Source organism: Schistocerca serialis, chromosome 11 (genome assembly GCF_023864345.2).
Source record: "Schistocerca serialis cubense isolate TAMUIC-IGC-003099 chromosome 11, iqSchSeri2.2, whole genome shotgun sequence".
Lineage (NCBI taxonomy): Eukaryota > Metazoa > Arthropoda > Insecta > Orthoptera > Acrididae > Schistocerca > Schistocerca serialis.
In genome coordinates this window covers 49093146-49116277 of record NC_064648.1, presented here as the reverse complement: position 1 = coordinate 49116277, position 23132 = coordinate 49093146, and the positions used below count along the sequence as shown (strand labels likewise).

General features: G+C 38.0%; 1 long non-coding RNA gene across 1 annotated transcript in view; it reads right to left on the bottom strand.

The window, feature by feature from the left end:
• Positions 1 to 23132, bottom strand: part of LOC126427083 (uncharacterized) — a 110622-nt gene that overhangs the window by 29210 nt on the left and 58280 nt on the right. The window contains exon 2 of the long non-coding RNA XR_007576526.1: positions 21121 to 21198. This is a non-coding gene — a long non-coding RNA (uncharacterized LOC126427083). The remainder of the gene's footprint in view (positions 1 to 21120; positions 21199 to 23132) is intronic.

Here is a 23132-nt window from a genome sequence, read left to right as displayed (position 1 = left end):
ATATACCCTACAGATATTGCAAGTATCTTCAGATTTCGTACAAACAGTAGCTTGAGTAGCATTTACTGGTCTCAAATAGATTACTAACTGGTATGAAGATCATTAGGCCACTTGCTGTACTTTATGTTTTCCCTGTGCAGCAGATTCCCACCTCAGAGTTGTGACAGGCTCCTTGGAAGAAGACATTCTTGACAGTGCTTAAAAAATCATGGAACAAAAGAAACATGAGAGTAGGGTGTGTTCTAATCTGTAACTCTGTTCATTGCAAATGTTGTCAAAATGTGCTTATCAAGCAGACAGAATTATTTGAAGTCTTTCTTGTGTGTAAAAAGCATTACAATATTTGTCATTTACAAAAGAAGAAATTTTTCTCATTTAGTAGGGTGCACAGAAGCAGCCTGCTGTAGAGTTTCCAGCACTCAACAAAAATGAAAAGTCAGTGATATGAGGCATACACAGTATACCCAGATGTCAATTTGGGAGAGGGGGGGGGGGAGGGAGACAGCAGGGGGAGCAGTAGAGAGAGAGAGAGAGAGAGAGAGAGAGAGAGAGAGAGAGAGAGAGAGAGTGGTGGCTTGCCAGACCATGACTTTTTTTTTATTTCTTTTCTTTTTTAAAGAACCAGTTTCTCTATGAACTCTTCAACAGTTGATTGATGCTTCTCTACAACTTTCTTATTAGTATAAACCCCTGTTTGTACTGTATAATTTCTTCTGGGTCATATGCTTTTAAAAACATGTACTGAATAAGATTCTAGGTCTTTTCATGCCCTGCCAGCAATGCACCTGAAAGAATCTTGTCCATCTGCCAGTTCATTTGGGCAAAATTAATAAAAAATTTAGGAGACAAAAGAACTGAGAAATTAGTAAAGATCTACAAATTTCTGCATGCTTCCAAAAAGTAGTTAATTGTACTTTACTCTCATGACAATTCTACATCAAGTTAGTTTCTTTTTGCTGGGAGTGTAAATGTTATTTTAGTTGCATTTCTTATATTGCAAGAAAAGTTAAAACACAATATTAATAAAATAAATTCTTGTGACACTACATATTTTCCTTCAGTAAATATGATGGCTCTCTTTAGTTCGTGTAAGGCTAACTATGTAACATTTTGTATGTTAATTGAATTTTCATATTAGATATAGTTGGGTTTTTTTGATTTTTTTACAATGGGTTTAAAAACGCAATCTTTTTGGGTAAGGTTAAATTACAACAACTCTGGTACCTTCAGCACTACTTTGGCCTGCGTTCACAAAATTTTGAGAAGACCAATTCCAGAATAATACATGTCTAAAAGTCATAAAAACACCAAAACATCAGGAATCCAATATATTTACTCAGAATATGAACAAGACAGTAATAGCAATTTATTCATTCTCATGTGAAAAAGAATTATTCCAGCTGTGTTTAGAGTTCTAACATTCTGAATTTTCATTTGTTTCATTGCTGCTTATTGCTTGAAGTTGATTCGTACATAACTACACTTGTATTTTTATGGACAGAAAAAAGGTTTCACTGATTTTTCTTTCTGTTTTTTCATTAATATCACGTTTGAGCATAAAAATGTGTATGAAAAGTAATAACTGTGAGCAAATTTTTTTTTTTTTTTTTTTTCAGTAATAAGCAGGCAAGAGTCAAAAATTAAACTACAGTGCCTCTGAAGTTGAAAGGCTTCTCTTTTTAGATACAAAAAGATTATAAAGATTAAAGGACATACAGTTGAGATACAGACTCCAAAAACTACACAAATTTGGCACCCAAAACATTTACACCAAATTGGCAGGAGCATATAATTTGACAGGAAAGGCCCAAGGCTATCAAACAAAAAGCACAAGAAGACAGCATAGTTGTCGGCCAAATCTGTTGATTAAATTGTGAATTGTGACTGGTTAAAGATGGGCTCTCAAAGTCACACAATGAATTTTCTGTCATTTTTGTAGTCTTATGGCTCTTACAGTTTGCATTTAAAAATGTCAATGATAATATCTTCTAATTCAGCACAAAAACTTGTTTAAGTGTACAAAAGCACGGGCTTGTAAACTGAAAGTATCTTTCACAAAAGTTATCTAAAGTTCACACTTTGGCACGTGTGTAGGTGGTGCAAACTTGGGAACCCTATTCACGAGAGGCTGTAGAAATGAACCAAAGGAGATATGGAGCTGAATGTTAGTACATATTCATTCAAGACATTGTGGAACCTTCTGATAAAATTTCATTACATCCACAAATGGTCCAGCAGAGACTCCCGTTACACTTGAAATGGAATGAGTGGAATGAGCCAATTTTCAAACTGTCCATGTACTCCACACCCTAACAAGGACTGTACAGGTGGAGCAGAAAGTGCGCTGCAGTCACAAACAATATTCTTTATTTATTCAGAAATGTATTCCATTAGAAGTGATTTTAAGGTGGAAATCAGTTTTTAAGCACCAGACTGTGCTTCTCTCTGCGTACGTGAATTCGGAGGAATGATGGTGAGACAAGAATTGAGGTTACAGGATGATCCAGGAAGTGGGGTGGGGGGAGTGAAGGTGGAGGGGAGGGATGTACTGTAGGATCACAGTTAGATGGAAGAGTATACCAAGTAAGGTTGGGTTCAGTACTAGTTTTGAGTTGGTAGCAAAAAAGTGTTTCCACTTTAGGAAGGAAAGTAGGTCTTTAACAAGCTCAGAATGACTGAATTTGTGAATGTGGCAAAAGATAAGCCCCTTTGAAATGAGGCTTTTGGAGGAGAGGTTCACTACTATGTTACAGGACTGTTTAGGTGCTGGGTTCGGTAGGATGGTAGGCGGGAGCTTGTGAGATTGTAGCATATGTAGTTCTGCAAGATGGGGTCAGGCATCTATTAACTGATGTAAAGGAGGTTTGACAGAGGATTTTGTAGTGGTGCTGGATTGTGGTAGTCCAATACTAGTGTACAAAGTGAACAGACTTTACAGTTTTTAAGGTGGCACTGTGCATGCTGCTCTTGTTCCTGCAGTACGGGGGTTTCAAATTTGGCAATGTGATGTGGTAATTGGTACAGCAGAGTGGAAATATTTTACAGACAGTGATGAGGTAGTGACAAAATGTTTAGGACTCAGTTATATATTGTGTAGGGCTGAGTTGGTGAGGGCTGTGGAATGACAGAATTATAACATAGAATCACTGTGGAAAGCTGTTTGGGAGCAATTCCACAAACTAAGCAGCAACACAGAAACAAGTTATGTGGGAGTGGGTTCAGTATAGGGGTAGGGAAACTTTTCTGTATTTACACAGATGGAAGGAACTAAAATCGATTGTGGAGAAAAAAAATAGTAACAGAGCATTAAAACATATGGGAATATTCTGAAAACTGGAAAAAGACGAAACCAGATTAAGTATAGCGAAGGAAGGATAAAGCTACATGAAGCACAGTAGTAAGACATCAAGATGTAAATAAGACCAATAAGAAAACTGGATGAGATTAAAATGAAGAGAGGAGTAGAAATAAATAATAATACAATAACAGTGTGAAATGCATGTTGGTATGTAGGTATGAGTGAAGCAGGCAGCAGTTGTAAATGGGTTGGGCATGGTCAGTATCTTGCGTTTTCGTTATGATGCACTGTAAAGCCTGTCACACAGCTTAAAAGGTAAGAAGACACAGTGCTGCCAATGTACTACCAATTCACACGGGTCCATACTGTACCCTATAGCAAACAAAAAGTGAGATACCAACTGACCTGAATTAGGAGTTAACATAAGACTAATTTCAATTAAAATCAGTGGCTTAACAGAAAGGTTCATTTTCTTCTACCATAAAACAAAGAATGAAAATAGTAATCTACAAGCATCACGGCAGTAAAAATATTCCTCAGGATAGATGTATTTATGTGTGACATAATGTGGAATTCACAAACTGATTTAGTAACTGATTTGAAGTTTAATTTTTCCCAGAGCATTTTAATGCACTGGAGGCCACTGACGCCAATAATTTTTGGACTGGTTGCATACCAGTCTCTGCCCACCAGGTCTGTTGGGTGCTATGAAGGTCACAACTGTTGCTGTAGCAGAACACTGACATTTCCTTGAAAGTGAAGGTTTCATTCTTATTTTTGCCCTCGCTAGTTTCAACACTATCTGATTTTTAACAATTAAAATCTTAATTTCAATATAAGATTAATAAAAGCCAGTTGTCATGTCATTTCCTTTTTTCATTTATTATTAATACAACAACATACCAGTCATCGTACAGAGCAATAAGTTAAGTCTTCATGAATTTCCTTCTTTTCCTTGTAGTACATTTACTAAATTTAGCATATGCTGCTCTATTTAAAAGGTTTAATTTCACATTTTTGTAAGAAAAAAAATCCTTCAGCCTGTCTCGCAGAATTGCTCACTGAACAGCTAGCTAATTAATGCATCAATACCCATTTGTGACACATCAGGAGGGTAACAAGTTGTGTACCTGGGATTCTATCTGCTTTTATAGTTTGCTTCTCAGTTGGTCTTACTAGGATGATTAGGGTGTGTGCATCCTGTATGTGGATGCACGAGGAGTTGGCTGTGGTCCGCGAACAGCTTGAGGCGCTTGTGGCTACAATCGGTCACCTTCAGACTGCTGCCTCAGGGTACAGTGGTAGTGGAGAATCTGGCGTGTTGTATGGGACACCTCAGGTGTCACTTGTTCTGCCCATGGGCTCTGCTAACCAGGCACCTCCTAGTGTACATGATGCGGTGGATTCACCCTCACTGCAGGGTGAGTATAGGGAGGTAATGCATTTGCATCAATCAAGGCGGAGAGCCAATGAGGAGACCGGTCGCTTGGCCTCACCCTTTCGCCCTTTAAGTAAATATGTGGCTGCTGCTTCAGTAGGATATGGGCAGGCCCACAGGAGGAGGGGTTTACTAGTTATTGGGAACTCCAAAATTAGGTGCGTTGTGGAGCCCCTTAGACAGACACTGTTCAGGGCTGGAAAGAAAGACAATGTGCATTCGGTAGCGTCTCGGTGAGCCTCATCCAAGATGTGGAGGCAGCTCTGCCTGCAGCTATCGAGCATACAGGGTGCAGTAGTCTGCAAGTTGTGGCTCACATTGGCACCAATGATTTCTGTCGCCATCCTCAGTTCATACAGGTGGCCAGGGGGGGGGGAGGAGGGGGGGAGGAGGAGGAGGAGGAGGAGGAGGAAGAAGTGGTGGTGGTGAAGACTGCTAGCCTCGGTGTGGGGTGCAGGCAGAGCTCGCAATTTGCAGTATTGTTCCCAGGGGTGATTGGGTCCTTTGGTTTGGAGCCAAGTGGAGGGTCTCAACCAAAGGCTTCGTTGACTCTGTAATTGTCTTGACTGCAGATTTCTAGACTTGCATTATCTGGTGGGGATTTGTAAGACTCCCTTTGTCAGGTCAGGGCATGGACTACATGAAGGAAGCAGCTACTCAGGTAGCAAAGTGCTTATGAAGTGCACATGAGGGTTTTTTAGACTAGACAGTAGTTTGAAGTACTCTGAAGAACACTCCCCAGTCAATACGCAGCAAAGGATGTCAGACCACTTTAGGTCTAAAGAAACTTCGACTGTCAAAGTTTTATCAGTAAACTGTCAAAGAATTCATAACAAAATTTCTTGAATTTCCTGCCCTACAGGAAAGCTCTCATGCTCAAAGTATTCTTGAGACCAAGAGCTCACTGAAACCTAAAGTGGAAAGATCTGAGAGATTTAGAAAGTCAGGGAACACATGTCGTAAGGACAGATTACACTCCAAGGCAGGGGGAGTGTTCACTGCAGCTGACAAAAATACTACCTCTGTTGAGGTTGAAGTGGAATGTGACTGAAGTTATCTGGTCCCGTATAACAGATGGATGTTTTTAGTGGCGACCCTATTCCACTGTGACAGTTCTTAAAACTTCAAAGAAAGACCACAGTCAGTTGTGCATAAATTCCCAGATCATGCAATACTAGTTGGAGGTGACTTTCACCTATTGAGTATAGACTGGTATATCTATGGATTCATTGCAGAGGATACTGACAGACAAACAGCCAAAATAATTTTGAAAACATTTTCTGAAAACTCTTTTGAGCAGTTAGCTTGGCAGCCCATACACAATGGAAATATCTTAGATCTTGTAGCTACAAACATGCCAGATCTTACTGACAATATCAGTATAGAAATGGGGATTAGCAATCATAACTAGCAATTAATGATGGTTATGAAAGATATTACATCAAGTAAGAAGGCTAGGAGAGTGTTTCTTGTAGATAAGAGTAGATAAGCAGTTGTTAGCATCTCACTTTGCCAGTGAATTAACATCACTTAGTTCCAGTAAGATGCAAGTAGAGGAGTTACAGGTAAAGTTTAAACAGATTGTAAATCAAGGTCTGGAGAGTTATGCACCTTGTAAGTGGATAAAGGATGGAAAAGCCTCTCCATGGTTTAATAATGAAATTTGGAAGATGCTGAGGAAGCAGAGGTTATAGCACCCTCAGTTCGAAAGAGACTGCAAAAATGACAACAACAAAAGGTTAATAGAGATTCGTATGTTTACGAAAAGATCTATGCGCAAAGCATACGACGACTACCACCATGATACCTTAGCAAAAAATCTTGCAGAGAACCTGAGAAAATTCTGGTCCTATGTAAAATCCCTAAGTGCGTCTTATGCTTCTACTCAGTCCCTTGTTGAACAGTCAGTTGTGGCAGTTGAAGACAGCAAAACGAAAGCCAAAGTTTTAAATTTCATATCCAAGAAATCATTCACGCAGCAAAATCATACAAATATACAGTCATATGACCATCAGACAGGCTCCTGGCGCAGAGAAACAGCTGAAAGATTTAAAAGCAAATAAGGAACTAGGTCCGGATGAACTCCCAATTTCGTTTTACAAAGAATACTCCACAGCATTATCCCTTATTTAGCTTGCATTTATTGTGAATCTCTCGTCCAGCACAAAGTCCCAAGTTCTAGAAGGGCAAAGGAACATGCCTGCAAAATTACAGACAAATATCAGTAACTTCAGCTTGTTGCAGAATCCTTGAACATATTCCCAGTATGAATATAATAAATTTTCTTGAGACTGAGAAGATTATGTCCACAAATCAGCTTGAGAGAGCATTGCTCGTGTGAAACTCAGATCAATCTTTTCTCACATGATATACTGTGAACTACATATGAAGGGCAACAGGCAGAGTCCATAGATTTCTGGAACACATTTGACACGGTGCCCCACTGCAGGCTCTGAACGAAGGTACAAGCATATGGAATAAGTTCACAGATATGTGAATCGCTCGAAGACTTCTTAAGTAATAGAACCCAGTATCAGGGACAATGGTATCATCAGGAGTGCTCCAGGTACGTGTGATAAGATCACTGTTGTTCTCTATATACAGATAAATGATTTAGAGGACAGGATGGGCAGCAATCTGGGGTTGTTTGCTGATGATGCTGTGGTGCATGGTGCTGTACTAATTGAAAGTTATCAACTGAAAACTTCACTATTATACGAGATAGGAAATTTAGAATGAGCTGAGCAGAATAATCTGAAGCAGTGACACCACTCACGGAAAAGCACTCATTCCATTCTCTGTGAGAAGATATTTTGATTCACTGGAAAATAATTCAATTAAAATATATACGTACTTAAAGTTTGGAACCAGGCACACTATTATCTTTTGTGTCATAATATCTGTTTACTTCTGAAGTTCACCTGTGTAATAGACATTATTTTTGTGGACTGAATGGCATCCTTTATTAATATGTAAAGTAATTAATTAAAAACTTAATAAAATTAACATAAGGCATTATACAATTAAATATGACTGCCAAACTTTTAGCTGGGGTGTTCCTAACATGGATGAATAAAGTGGTTGCATGAATTTTTCTAATGTAATAATCCACAACATATTTCATAAACCCAATTTTGGTCTGAGTATACAGCCCATCCAAAGTAGTAAAACTTAACCTAGTCATTTTCAAATAATTACAGGATTCCGAAAGCAGCAAAAATCTTTACACCACCCTTTATAAGACCAATCCTACACAAAGTAGTCAGTCAGTGGCAATCTCTCACATGATTAACCTATCTGCATTCATATTATCAAAAGTCAGTCCATCTATCATCTTCATTAACATCTTTCTTTTCTTTTTCTACAGTCTTTGCAGTGACATGCATTACCTTTAACTTTTTGGAAACATTCAGTAGGCAGCATATGGGTTGTGTAATTGTGTCAACATTATGGAAGACAGTGTACATGGGTTACAGTCCTGGAAACTGTATGTATCAAACTGTAAGCACCAGTACTGTGGTTATGTTAATACGTCACTCTTCATCTGATGAAATGCTCTGTGTTTACATCAACACTGTCACACTACTGTTTCGGATTGTGGTTTTTTTTACCGGTAATAAACATTTATTAAAGATCTGAGAGTGGTCATCAATTTGACTTCAAGGAATAGATACTCAAAATCAATTATAGTATTTATTTTGGCATACATTACAGGACAACTTTCCACAGAACTGGTGTTCACTAATAGTGCAATCTTCTGTCAATGAGAGAGTAAATGCAGAATACAAAGTTGCAGCTAAGCAATGTCCCCAGATGGTTGTCACAGCAACTGGAAACTGTGTCACAAATAAAATTTAGTTTCTGTGTCATTATCAAAAAATAGTAAATGAAAGTCATTAGCCATTTGTGAGCAGATGGCTTCAAGCAATTCCTTTTGTGCTACACAGTTCTGTTTCCTTTCTTTCTAATCAGATTTTTTCAAGATTCTAAATAATACATGATCACAATAATATCTTTGTAGTACTTGCTTTCTATTCAGCACATTAAGGTCATAAATGCATTTTTCTTTGTAGTAGCATACGCACAGTGAGCAATATGTGAAAATGTAACATAAGAATGATAAGGACAGGACATGAACAACTGACTTTTCCTTTTGTTGATCTATATTGTTAACTGTTCACAAACTGTGCTCTGAGTTGTTGCTTCAGATCATCATATGTGTTTGTATTACATCTGAACATTCTATCATATAATTATCATTAATTATTTTGATAAAAACTTTAATTTTTTTATCACTTACCTGCAGCAGTAAAGGTTCACTATTTACTGTCAACATTTTTAGTTGTTGGTATTAATGTACGGGGACTATAAACAGAAAGCAGGAATGACGTGACAGCTAGCTTACATTCATCTTACATTTAAAATAATATTTTAATTGTTATGTCTACCACAGTTTTGAAACTAGTAGAGGTGACAAAAAGAATGAAATCTTCACCTCTCAAGAAAACACTCAGTGTTACAACCACCAAACAGTAGTCACTTTCCTGGCACCTGGCAGGGCCGATGGGTGAACACTGTCACACAGCCGGTACGAGAATGGTTGACCTCAGTGGCATCTTGTACTTCGTAATAAAGGGTGTAAAACAGGATCACACTAGTCCAGCCCATCAACACAGAAATGCTGTTACTACTAGACCATATGGTTAGTGGTTTTCTTTTTTTTTTTTTTTTTTTTTTTTTTACTTAAATGTTTGACAGTTCGAAACATTAGGAAAAATTATATGGATCTTAGTGCAGCTACAAAAACTACATTAATACACAACATATTTCTCATATAGACATAAAATCATGATAATACTGATAAACAAATATGCTTTCAGTTTTTGTCTTATCCTTGTCTGGAGATGCAATTTTCAGCTCCTTAGTGACTCACTGAACATCCCTCAGAAAAGTCTAATACATTCGAACTGTGGCATCTCAACTCTTGTTTGTATTATCTCCATTTACTAATACTACTTTGACATGCGTGTAGAAATGCAAGTGTCAGTTGTGAAAAGCTTAAAACGCTGTAGGAGGGACAAATAAAATTGCAGATCAGTTACTAGATCCATTTACAACTCCACATCATGTCATACAAAAATGTGCACATCAGGAGCAATGTTTTTACTGGCTGTGATTCTTGTGAATTGCTCTTTTCCTTCCTTGTTTTACGGTGTAGACATATAGTTGTAAACATATAGTATGTTGACAGCACTGTCTCTCCCTTCCTGTTATGCTGTGTGACACTTTACAGTTCAGCATATCAAAAGGCAAGGGATCTTGCAACTTATGTCAATGAATATGTGAGAATATATGTGTGGTGCAGGCAGGAGCAGGAAAATACAATGATGGCGAAGAGAAGTGGTGAGATTAGTTTGAAGATCCAGAAATAAACATATCAGTCTTAGCATGCAGAGATGATAGTTGCATGTGTGTGTGTGTGTGTGTGTGTGTTAATTTAGTATTAGATACTCGTCAGTCAAAAATAAATATAAAATTAGACTTTATTACAAATCATATAACACTGTTCCCTGATTACATAAACATTGCATTGGATTTCTCAAATTTAAAGAACTTTTTTATGAATTATATAACATAGAATGCATTATTGATCATGTACAAACAAAACCAGAAAGACGTAACTTGAACAAATCAGACAACATTCCAAATTTTTCTGCCTTAAAAATTAAGTAGGACAATAACACGATTATTACACAAAATTTTCTTCTTCTTACTTTCAAATAACGTGTTATTATCTCTTAGGAATCTTTATTACTTCCAAGCAAGTTAAAAGATTTCAGTGCTAGTTCTATTTCACACATTTCTGTACTACAGAAAAATTCATCAGATCATAATGTGGGTCACATTTTCTTCTTATATTATGGTTGTGGTACATTTGATTGTGAGAAAGTTATGATTGAAGAGAGAGAATGTTTGGTTGTGGTCAATGTCCCCACTTTCTTAAAAAGGCTAAGACAGGAGATTTCTCGAGTGACGATGCAACATTACGAGTCAAGACAGCTGTAACAGAACTTGAATAGCGTAAAGTTATTGTTAAAAATGCACGCCGCGCGATTTGTTATGATTTCGTCGGTCATAATAGTAGTAACATGCTTTTGAATACAATTAAAACATAACGGCGATACCTGTTTAGCGTTATTGGAAATAATATGTAATAAATTAATGAGTAAGGTAGTCGATCCTATAAGAAGAGGTAAAATTGGGCATATTAAGGTGTTTTGCTTTATATCAACTAAGCCGATGATACGGCGTCTTTTTTTTCCGTTTACTCTTAGGAAAAAAAAAAACAAGTAACGAAGTGCTAATTGTGCATTGTGAAAAATATAGGGGCGAACTTTAAATAGCTACAGTGTATAATCAGGCTAACAAATGGACATTCAGTAACGCGAAATAGTGGACAGTGAAGTGTGGTCATTAAATTGAGTACACCTACAGGGCGGTCAATTCCGGGATAAGTCTATTCGCATCTCACGAGGGACGCGGTATTGAGACCATTTTTTTTAATTATATCACGGTGAGTGGGCTTCAGTTTATAAAAAGGAGAAAACCTGTATCATTATCATTGACTGTTGGGGTTAAGCAAGCAAAACTGTTCATCAAAGGGTTTCGGTGAATGAGTGGTGAATGCGAAATGAAACTGTGAATGAAGTTATGTTAAATTAAGCAGAAGAGACAAGACAGTTTGGTCGTATCTGTTATTATTCCATAAACCGTAATATTTATTCTCGTTGTACGAAACCTTTATAGACGATCGTTATGATAATTAGCTTTGAAGGGATCTCGTTACGAGTTAAGTTTTGGGGACCTGGTCAACAGGGGATAGTTCGTAGACCTTAACTACTGCAGCTATTCTGGAAACAGGTGCTACCGTGACTGTTGTGTGTTGTCAATGGCTTAAGGTCATCATATCTCATGCTCTAAGATCGACTTGCCTTTCCTCTTGGTATAACGGTGTCTCACGGTAGCCACGACAACGCCGACGGCGAAGGAAGATATGGTAGAAGTGGCGCCACAACGTGCGGCTCGATCGAGGAGGATTGCTGCATCGAGTCGAGTGTCATCCGGATTCACGAACCCTAGAGTTGGAAAATATTGTAGCAGCCAGTGAGTCTGTCCAATGAAAGAAGTATTCTTCAATAATCACTAAAAGTGAGCGATACTACCAGGTATGATTAAAATAACTGTATAATTATAAAAGAAAAAAAGGAAGTTGAGACTTATGATTTCAGTAAATAAATATATATAAATACATAGTGAAAATAAGTGTATGTCTTGGTAGTGAATAATCATGTCAAAACGAACGAAAAGAATACATGATAATGTGCAGTTGAGTAGAGTAATGAGTAGAGAGAGAGAGGAAAGTGAAGAGGATAGGGATGATGCATCCCATGAGCTCAATGTGGGACAGGAGACATGTACAGATAATAATACAGTTATTGATTTAGAGCCATTAGGAGATTCAAATACAATGATAAGTAAGGTAAGCAGCGTGGGAGAACATAAAGATCTTGAGGTTTCGGAAGTAGATCAGCAAGTTGATCCTCAAAATGGAAATATTAATCAAAAAATGTTTGATATGCTGGTATCAATAAATACTCAAATGGGTGTAATGAATGGAAGACTTGGTTCACTAGAAAAGGATAATAAGCAATTAAAAGAGGACAATCAAAAGTTAAATGAAAAATTTGAGGCCAAATTTGGTACATTAGAAGTTAAAATGGATTCTTTGGAAAGCAAACTGAACACCTTTGATTATAAACTGGAAAATACTAAGAAAGAATTAAAGGTGGACTGGGAGACTCAATTAAATGCGAAATTTGGAGAACTAGATGTAGAGTTTTCTAACACCTTAGAAAGGCAATATAATAATTTAATGGGAAAACTTCATGACGTAGAAAAGAAATATGAGGTAGTTTCGAAGAGTTATTATGGCCTGTCCAATAGGATGGTTAAGTGTGAAAGCAGCTGTTTCCATGCTAGCGCACAGGTAGAAGAGCTTTCGAAACAAGTAGTCGAGTTTGAGTCTGGTGCTCGTAAAGGGATTGACAAGTATTTAGTACATCAAACTAAAAGACTTGACGAAGATCAAACTGAATGGATAGAAATAAAAGGAAATGAAATTGTAGACAAGATTAAGACTACTATTGGATCCCAGCCAAAGGAAAATATCAATGAGCACCTAAGTAGAAATGATGAATTAATTAAGCTCTTCACTAGCGAAATTCAGAAAATAAAAGAGAAAATAGTTGATGAATTACCTAAATGGAAAAAGAAAACCAATCATAAATTGGCGGAGTTAGAACGAAAGTCATCACAAAATTTGTTGGCAGAGGACGAACGTTCGGAGAATAGGTCGAAAAACAACCGAACATGTGATAATACGAAGTACAATTGTGGTGAAAATTTGTATTGGGAAGTTGATGATTCGGTTGGTAAAGATGATGATTCTTTTGGTCAGCGAGGATATTTGTCTTCTTTAAAGGTGGAGAACAGCATTTTTAAAAGTAGACAATTCTCAACATTCTCCACTGAAAAGAACAACCTGCATCCGAAAATCTTTATTAATAATTTCAAAAGAATATTTCCGCGTAGCTGGTCAGAACACGACTGACTTCAATTTATAGTATCCAAAATTACCGGAGAAGCCGCATTATGGGCCGCTGAAGTAAGTGAAAGTTGCCATACTTGCGCTGAGTTTGAACAACTTTTTTTGGCTAAATACTGGTCGTTGAGTAAACAAGAGAAATTAAGAAAAGAGGTTTACCAACCTGAGTATTTTAACAGTAAAAGGAGTACTTTAAGGCAATATTTTGAAAAGTACATAAATAAGACACGTTATTGGAGTGATCCAATTTCTCACAAGGAAGTGATCAGAATTTTGAAGGGAAGGTTGCCCATAAATATACGTGAAAAGTTAGTAAATGTTCCTGCCCACGATGTAGAACAATTCTTGTCGGTGATTGACTCTATAGATATGATTATGGAAGACGCAAGACAAATGAGTAGTAATCAAATGTCGACTCACACTCATAGTAATACGAATAATTATAATAATAATTTAACATATGATAATAATAATAATAATACCGAAAACCAGGTCAAAGCCCGCATCACAGGACCGTGGACAATCTTCATCCTATGGTTGCAATAAAAACAATGATTATAATAAATATAGAAGAGATACTTACTGTGCTAGAGGTAAACCTTGATATGGTGACGCGAATGTGCATAGTAGTGATATTAATAAGAGTAACAGATACCCAAGTGATGAACCCAATTGTATTCAACCTTGGGAAGATAATTCGAAGCATAATGTTCATCGGCAGGATGGAACAAATGCCTCGAGTCCTCATCCAGCACAAGGAGTTATACCAGTGGGCGAAGGAGCCTCCAATGTGCGACGGGGTGAATACCATAACTCGGATCATACTGTACGGATTGTGGAAGTTCATGAATCCCCACCGATGACTCAACGAGATAGATTAAACTAATACCAGTCATCAAATGCCTTCCTAGGATGACTGGAAAGGAGAAGGTAGGCAGGCATCAATTTGAAGTGAGAGTATTAAGGTACAATAATGATCAGGATATAAGGAATGAGTTAATTGAAGAAAAACCTGAAGTTTCTAATAAATGCGGACAAATTTTACAGGAAATAATTCCAAGAAGTATAAATAATGTTGATGTTGAAATATTAATTGATACTGGAGCAACTATTAGTGTCAAGACGTTGGACTGTTTAAAACAGATAAGCCGAGGGGTAAAAATGCCCACTTTTCCTATCACAGGATGTACAGTGTCTGTCGCGTTCAGCGCAAAAATGCAAAAAGTTGTGAAACAGGTACGTGTTGACGTTACAATACAGGGGGCTCAAATAGAAAGTACATTCCTGGTTGTTCCTAAAATGACAGTACCATGTATCTGGGGTTTGGATTTTTTATGTGAGACCGGTGCAATCATTAATTTAGAGAAAGGTGAATGTATATTTAATTCCAATGGTAATGTTTTGACAACCACCCTGAGAAAGGGCCGAGTAATTCCAAATCAATTGTGTATGAATCTAATGGTAAAATATGTCAGTATTGATGATGAAAATGTGTATGATATATGCCTTATTGAATGTTCTGAAGAAATGATGGATAAAATGTCATTGCAGGAAAAGGTGTTACAATCAGAATATTTATCTGTTATCCAAAGGGATGAACTGTACTACTTGTTGGAAGCATATCAGTCAATTTTTAGTAAACGTCCGGGTATAATAAAAGACTTTGAATACCATATAAAGATGTATGCACATAAACCCTTTTGTCGTACTTCCTATTCTATCCCATGGACAAAGAAAGAAGTAGTCAGAAAGGAAATCAATAAAATGTTAGAATGGGGTATTATTGAGCCCTCAGATTCTGAATATTGTAACCCTCTTGTGGCAGTAATTAAACCCAATGGTGACATCAGATTGGTGTTGGATGCCAGAGAGATCAATAAGATCATTATACCTGTACAAACGCGACCGGAGAACCTAGAAGAGTTAGTACAAAAGTTTTATGGTGCCCGCTTCTTAACCTCTTTGGATATGCGTAGTTCATATTGGCAAACTAGAATATCGAAAGAATCTAGAAAATATACTGCATTCGTTTTTCTGGGCCGAAGTTACCAGTTAACTGTCATGCCATTTGGGTTGAAAATAAGCGGTGGTGTTTTCATATCGGCATTAGATACCGTACTGGGCAGAGACCTTTTGAATGAAGTTACTTTATATGTGGATGATTTGCTAATTGCTTCTGAAACTTGGGAGGAACATTTGGACTTATCAAGAAGAGTTTTTGCGAAATTTTTGGAATACGGAGTTACTGTAAATTTGAGAAAATCCAAGTTTGCTCATAACCAATTGAAATTTATTGGACATATAATCACTCCTGAAGGGATAAAACCAAATCCTAAAAAGATGGATGCGATTAACAGATGTGCTTATCCAAAGAATAGAACGGAATTAAAGTCATTTATCAGCTTAGTTTCATTTTTTCGACGATTTTTACCCAATCAGTTAGGAAGCCAAGACTGTTTGTTACGGCTGTTAAGAAAAAATGTCATGTGGGAGTGGAATTCCGAATGCACGCAAGCTTTTGATAATATCCGCAATGCTTTGACTAATGCTCCACTGTTACATCATCCGAGACTTGATCAAGATTTTTATATTGCTGCAGATGCTTCTGAAACAGGATTGGGGGCCACTCTTTTTCAGATGGAAAATCCAGAAGATATCAGTACCATCAAGATAATTGGGTTTGCCAGCAGAACACTCTCTAGCTGTGAATGTGCATATTGTACTACTGAATTGGAAGTACTGGCCGTGGTCTGGTCCCTTAGAAAGTTTCGCTATTTTGTATATGGAAAGAAGATCATTGTATTCTGCGACCACATCGCTTTATCTTTTATTTTAACAGGAAGGATGTTCCATTCACGTTTAACCCGGTGGGCCTTGCTACTGCAAGAATATGATATTACGCTCAAATACATCAGAGGGAAAGACAACATCATAGCCGATGCTCTTTCAAGACTACCGAAAAGAAAGAATGACGACGAGTGTGAAGAACGGACCATTGACTTTAAAGTCATGAATTTATCAAGGCAATATTGTGAGAGGCAGATTTCACAGCTATCTTGAAGTCTTCCACAACTGCAAGAAGATGATAAGTTGTGGAAAGCCATTAGGCATGCTGTTGAAAGCAAAACGCTAAGTCACTCTCAAGAACAGTATCAATTAAAATCCGGAATATTGTATCGGAGGAAGGATGAAGAAGATGTTTGGAAAGTTTGTGTTCCAAATAAATATTTAGAATCACTAGTATGGTACACTCAGTTGAATTGGGGTCATTTTGGTTCCGCTAAATGTACAGCCAAAATAGCACAATACTGCTATCATCCAAATAGCTACAAATATTATTAAGAAGTGCAAAATATGTCAGAAGGCGAAACCCATAAACTATTGTCGGAAGATAGAATTACATCCTATCATCCCACAACAACCTTTAATGTTGGTGTCATGTGATGTCTGTGGGCCATGTCCCGTGACACGTGGACGGTTCAAATATGTATTGGCTTTCTATGATCTCTTTTCAAAATATGTGAAATTATATCCTTTGAAAAATCTCCACGTTCGACCCATGTTATGCAAATTTATCAACAACTATATAACTGAGCTTGACAAACCTATAATGATCTTGACAGACAACGCTGCTTATTATACAAGCAAAGTATGGAGAGACACTATGAAAGAACAAGGAATCCAGCACATTTACGTCTCAAGATTTTACCCTTGTGGAAATCCGGTTGAAAGAATCTTCCGAGAGTTGAACGGATTTTTACGGACGTACATACCCAAACAACATTATAAATGGATCGATTGGATTTATGAATTTGAGAAAGTGTATAATGACTTACCACACTTATCGACAGGTTATTCACCTAACCAAATAGTATTTGGAGAAACTATTGTGCCAGAATGGATGAAGAAATTACCTGCGATAGAACAAAAGATTACCAAGAAAGAAGATATGGTGAAGAAGGTCTATGAAAACCTGAAGCATCAAGCACAATTGAGAAAAACCTGTTTTGATAAAAATGTGAAGAAAGTAGTCACATATGATGTAGGTGAAGAAATTTTATTGATAAATCACCCAAAAGCATCAACCAGGAAAAGACTGAATAAGAAATGGCAATATTTATATACAGGTCCATATAAAATAATGAAAATATCTCATGAAGGGAGCTACCTCCTGGCAGATTGTGATACTGATGTAATTAAAGGCTTGTTCCCTCACATAGACCTGAAGAAGTATTATCAATAATGAGCAAAATATAGATTCAAGAAACACTGAATGATACCAAGACTACACTCAGTGGACTAAATAAAAGCACCAATGGATAAATATGTACTTATACTAATTTACAAAGAAAATTAATGAATGTACCGACGATTTCCATGAGATACCTTCTTGGTATCAGCAACAATGACGACGCTGAAATACAATTTATCCTCTCACCGAACTGCGAGGATGGATGATTTAAAAGTGGAATTAAGAGGAAAAGAAAAGGACCAAATCCTCTCTGGTTAAACAAGTGGCCTGATAAGGGTTTTGGCCTAGGATGCCAATCGTCGAACCCGGCTGTGATCCCTGCCTTGCACAGTCGGTTGAAGAACTGAGGGCTTCATCCAAGAAAAAAAATGTGGTGTGAATATGAAGTGATTAGTGCGAAGTGTTTCTAAGACAACCTATAAACAAATGTGGAATTTAGTTAAGGGCATTTTGTCTAGGCCCATTAACTCAACTTAAATATTGTAGAATGTATGTACTGACTTGTTGAGTGAATCTGAGAGTGAGTGTATTCGCCGAAACAAATACCCTCTCCTGTCACAGTACACACAAAAAAAAAGCCTGTTCTGTCTGGAACCCTCTTCAAGACATCACAGTCTGGGGGGCCGTGTAACATTACGAGTCAAGACAGCTGTAACGGAACTTGAATAGCGTAAAGTTATTGTTAAAAACGCACGCCGCACGATTTGTTATGATTTCGTCGGTCATAATAGTAGTAACATGCTTTTGAATACAATTAAAATATAACAGCGATACCTGTTTAGCGTTATTGGAAATAATATGTAATAAATTAATGAGTAAGGTAGCCGATCCTATAAGAAGAGGTAAAATTGGGCATATTAAGGTGTTTTGCTTTATATCAACTAAGCCGATGATACGGCGTCTTTTTTTTCCGTTTACTCTTAGAAAAAAAAAAAAAAAAAAAAACAAGTAACGAAGTGCTAATTGTGCGTTGTGAAAAATATAGGGGCGAATTTTAAATAGCTACAGTGTATAATCAGACTAACAAATGGACATTCAGTAACACGAAATAGCGGACAGTGAAGTGTGGTCATTAAACTGAGTACACCTACAGGGCAGTCAATTCCGGGATAAGTCTATTCGCATCTCACGAGGGTTGCGGTATTGAGACCGGTTTTTTTTTATTATATCACGGTGAGCGGGCTTCAATTTATAAAAAGGAGAAAACCTGTATCATTATCATTGACTGTTGGGGTTAAGCAACCAAAACTGTTCATCAAAGGGTTTCGGTGAATGAGTGGTGAATGCGAAATGAAACTGTGAACGAAGTTATGTTAAATTAAGCAGAAGAGACAAGACAGTTTGGTCATATCTGTTATTATTCCATAAACCATAACATTTATTCTCGTTGTACGAAGCCTTTATAGACGGTCGTTATGACAATTTGCTTTGAAGGGATCTCGTTACGAGTTAAGTTTTGGGGACCTGGTCAACAGGGGATAGTTCGTAGATCTTAACTACTGCAGCTATTCTGGAAACAGGTGCTACCGTGACTGTTGTGTGTTGTCAGTGGCTTAAGGTCATCATATCTCATGCTCTAAGATCGACTCGCCTTTCCTCTTGGTATAACGGTGTCTCACGGTAACCACGACAACGCCGATGGTGAAGGAAGATACGGTAGAACGAGACACATGTAACTCTTTAATAATCTCATTTTGGGTGTAGACATTTTTCATTGCCCATTAACTGCCTTACAAAACATTCACAAATCCATAAGTAAATGAAAATATTTCATTCATATTAGGAATTATTCTGATGGCAAGTGTTGCAGAGCACATACTTTTAATTTTCTAAATTAGGAGCATGTGCAACTCCCAATTTTGCTACAATCAACACAACACATTACTATTATCCACCTATACTATACGGCTTGATAATGGCATCCCCTTGGGGATAATATTCTGGAGGAGAAATGCCTTCCCTTTTGGATATCCCAGTTGGTGAATACTAAGGAGGAGATCATCAGAGAAACATTTCAATTTTGTAATGGAGGGAAGTTGGAGGGGAGGAGGCAGGGTAACATTATAAAGGCAGAACAATTTTTGACAACAGCACACAGAGCCAAATGGATGTAGATTGCAGCAGTTATACGAAAACAAAAAGGTCTGTACAGAAAAGAAAAACAAGAAGAACTGCACCAAATAAGTCTTGGCCTTCAAAGTAACCACTGTTAGCTACAACACACTTCTGACATCAGTTGTAAAGCTGTTGGAAACTGTCAACAAATTTTCTTGTGCAATCGCTCAAAGCACTGTGGTCACACACCATTGCATATCTGTGGCATAGCAGGTGATGAGACCTGGTGCTACCAATAAGATCCTGAGACCGAGTGACAGTCCGTGGCACAATGTTTGTTGTCTTCCCCACCTCTCAAAATGAGTCTTCTGTCAAAATCCAAGATTAAAGGATGTCAATTGCTTTTTCAAAAGCAAAGTCTTGATCTATCATGAATTTCTATCTGAGGGAGGTGAGGGAAATGTCTGTCGTTCAGTCTCCGGATCCTACTGGTAGCACCCGGTCTCACCTCCTGTTATGATGCGATAAATCCAACAACGCATGACCATGTTACTTAAAACTATCCCACAAGAAGTGTTTATGAACAGTTTTCAATAGCTTTACAATTAGTGTCACAAATGTGTTGTAGCTAATGGTGATTACTTTGTAACTCACATTTTCTTTATTTTCTGAGACCATTCATCGAACTTTTTGGATGTACCTTGCATATTTCGGAGTATAATAGCACACTGTAATGCATAATGGGGGTCGACAGAAGCGTCCGATCCCACGCGTCGGCTTTGACCCGTGACGTATGGGTGTTGTCGTGTGTGACGTCATGACGGCGCAGAGTTTCGTTTGAGTGTGGCTGTCTCCAGTTCTGTTTTATCTTATTTTATTTACTTTTCTGATCTGTTCATTCTATCTCGTGAGATTTTTTTTTTTTAATTTAAAAACACTTATTACGTATTTTAATTATCTGTTTCCTCCAATTTCTGTTTTAGCTTATTATATTTATCTTTCTGATCTGTTCGTTCTATCCCGTGAGATTTAAAAAAAAAAAAGACAAAAAACACTAATCAGCTACTGAAGCATCTTTATCTTCTATGGGTTGCAGGGGTTACGACCCCTGGGGAGGTGGGTGGGTATTCATGCATGGCTGTCTTCACTTACATGTTGTAGCTACACAAGGCGTCTAAATTTGTTTATATTTAGTTTGCCCCCCACCCAAAACACCTCATTTGCCGCGCTTGTCCCGTTAGTGTCATTAGGCTTCTTGTGGAAAGTGTGTGTGTGTGTGTGTGTTTTTGTTTCCGCCATATTTGTGACGTCATGGGTCAAAGCAGACGGGCGGGATCGGACACTTCCGTATTTCCCATAAGGTTTTCATTATCATGTTCTTGGGTTTAAAAAGATGATTTATGCCACCTTACCTTATGTAAACTGCCTTTCAAAAGAGCTGCCCTGTCTTTCATTCTCTTGTACTTCTCAACAAATCCTTCAATCGGCCACTAGAACAAAACAAGAAAGAAAATTGTTGTGAACAAAACCACAGGAATTTGCTCAAGTATTCTATCTACAGTAAAATTAACTTGAGGAAGCTGCTTGGTCCGAAACTACTTGTAACCACCTGTCAAAAGCCCAAATAGCCATCTTTCACAGTGAGGACATGCATGGAGAGGGTCAGTGAGGTTCCAGAAGGTACCAATAGGAATGTGGACCCACTCCAGTTCCACTATCGTGGCCAAGTGTGCTATGTTTCACAGCCGAGGGCCAAAGATTTGTGGCAAAAACAGTATCAAAGTAGTCACTGCATATTCTCAACCGGGTTTTGAATTCAGCCTTAGGGTAGAGGAGGGGGCAGGGAGGGGGTAGGGGGAGGCAGGGGAGCATGAGCACAGTGAACTCCCTCTGGTGCTCGTGGTATCACACACTTACAATATGAAGTGTGTGACATACTCCATTGTTCTGCTGGTAGACGCTATCTTGCCAAGGGAAAATAAATTGCACGTATGAGTGGATGTGGTCCCCAAGGATTGATGCTTACTTGTGTTGAACCACTGTGCTTTCCAGAATGATGAAATCACCCAGGGAAGACCACAAAAATATTCACAACACCATAAACCCCCTCCACTGGCCTGAACCCTTCAACAATTGTTGCAGTGCCATACATGCCAAAAGCCGTCTGTCTGATGGAGCATAAAACACGATTCATTTGAAAAGGCCATCTTTTGCCACTCAGTGGCATGCAAATTCCTGCCTTTCTCGATGATGGACAGCAACCAGAATACGTGCATGAACCAAACCATTGCTGCAGAGGCCCATATGCATCAACGTTTTTTGAACGGTCATTGAGGAGACACAGTTGGTAGCCCCTTGGTTCATCTGGCTGGTCAGTTGCTCAACAGTTGCATATTCATTCACCCACACATATCTTTGCACCACAGTTGCCTGCATTCCGGTTTTGGATGGCACTAATTCGCCATGCACAGTATACTTTCACCACGGTGGCATGTAAACAGTTTACAATCTTAGCCTTTTTGGAAATGCTTCTATACTTGGCCCAAAAACCAATGATGTCCGATAAATAGCTCTGTTTCAGCATTACGACAACATCTGCACTCTTTTCTGCATCACCCCTCGACCCACTTTATATATACTCCAATGCTAATGCTGGCATCTGCCGTCTGTGAGTGGTTACTGCATGTTGATATAAAACATAGGCAGTGCTCACATTAATGTAACTGAACTGTGTATAAAATTACAAAGAGACAGATGGGGTGGGCAGTACTTACCTTTAGAAGGTGGAATTTCAAGTACTGCTAATGGACACTTGTAAGTGTATGGGGTGGAAAAAAAAAATCGAATACATTAGTTTCCTGATGTCTGAGGGACCTCTTCCAATCATCCCCAAGCTATTAATCTTTCCTCCTTGGGGAACAAACAAAGTTATGAGATATCTCCCTTCCTCATTCCCCCTCATTTTGTGTGTGACAATCAGCAGCACTGGCAATTTCACCTCCAAAATATAAGTAGTGGTCGGCCATAGTGTATCACTGGAATTATATAATTTTCTGTTAGCAAAAATTACACCCCATACAGAATTGCAGTCAAATAGCATTAGACATAAGTTTTGTTTAACAAGCAGCTGTAGATACTGGCATACACAGTGAAGTATAACAGCGCCATTTTTCAGGTTCTTTCCAATGCAGAAAGTACAGAAGCAGGAATAGTAACTGAAATTAAATGGAAAGAATGAAAGGAAAAACAAGTGCTCTTACTGAGTTGTTCACCTCCTCCTTGCTCCAGGAACTCTTGAGAACTTTTTCTATTTAATCTCAATGGTTCAAATGGCTCTGAGCACTATGAGACTCAACTGCTGTGGTCATCAGTCCCCTAGAACTTAGAACTAATTAAACCTAACTAACCTAAGGACATCACACAC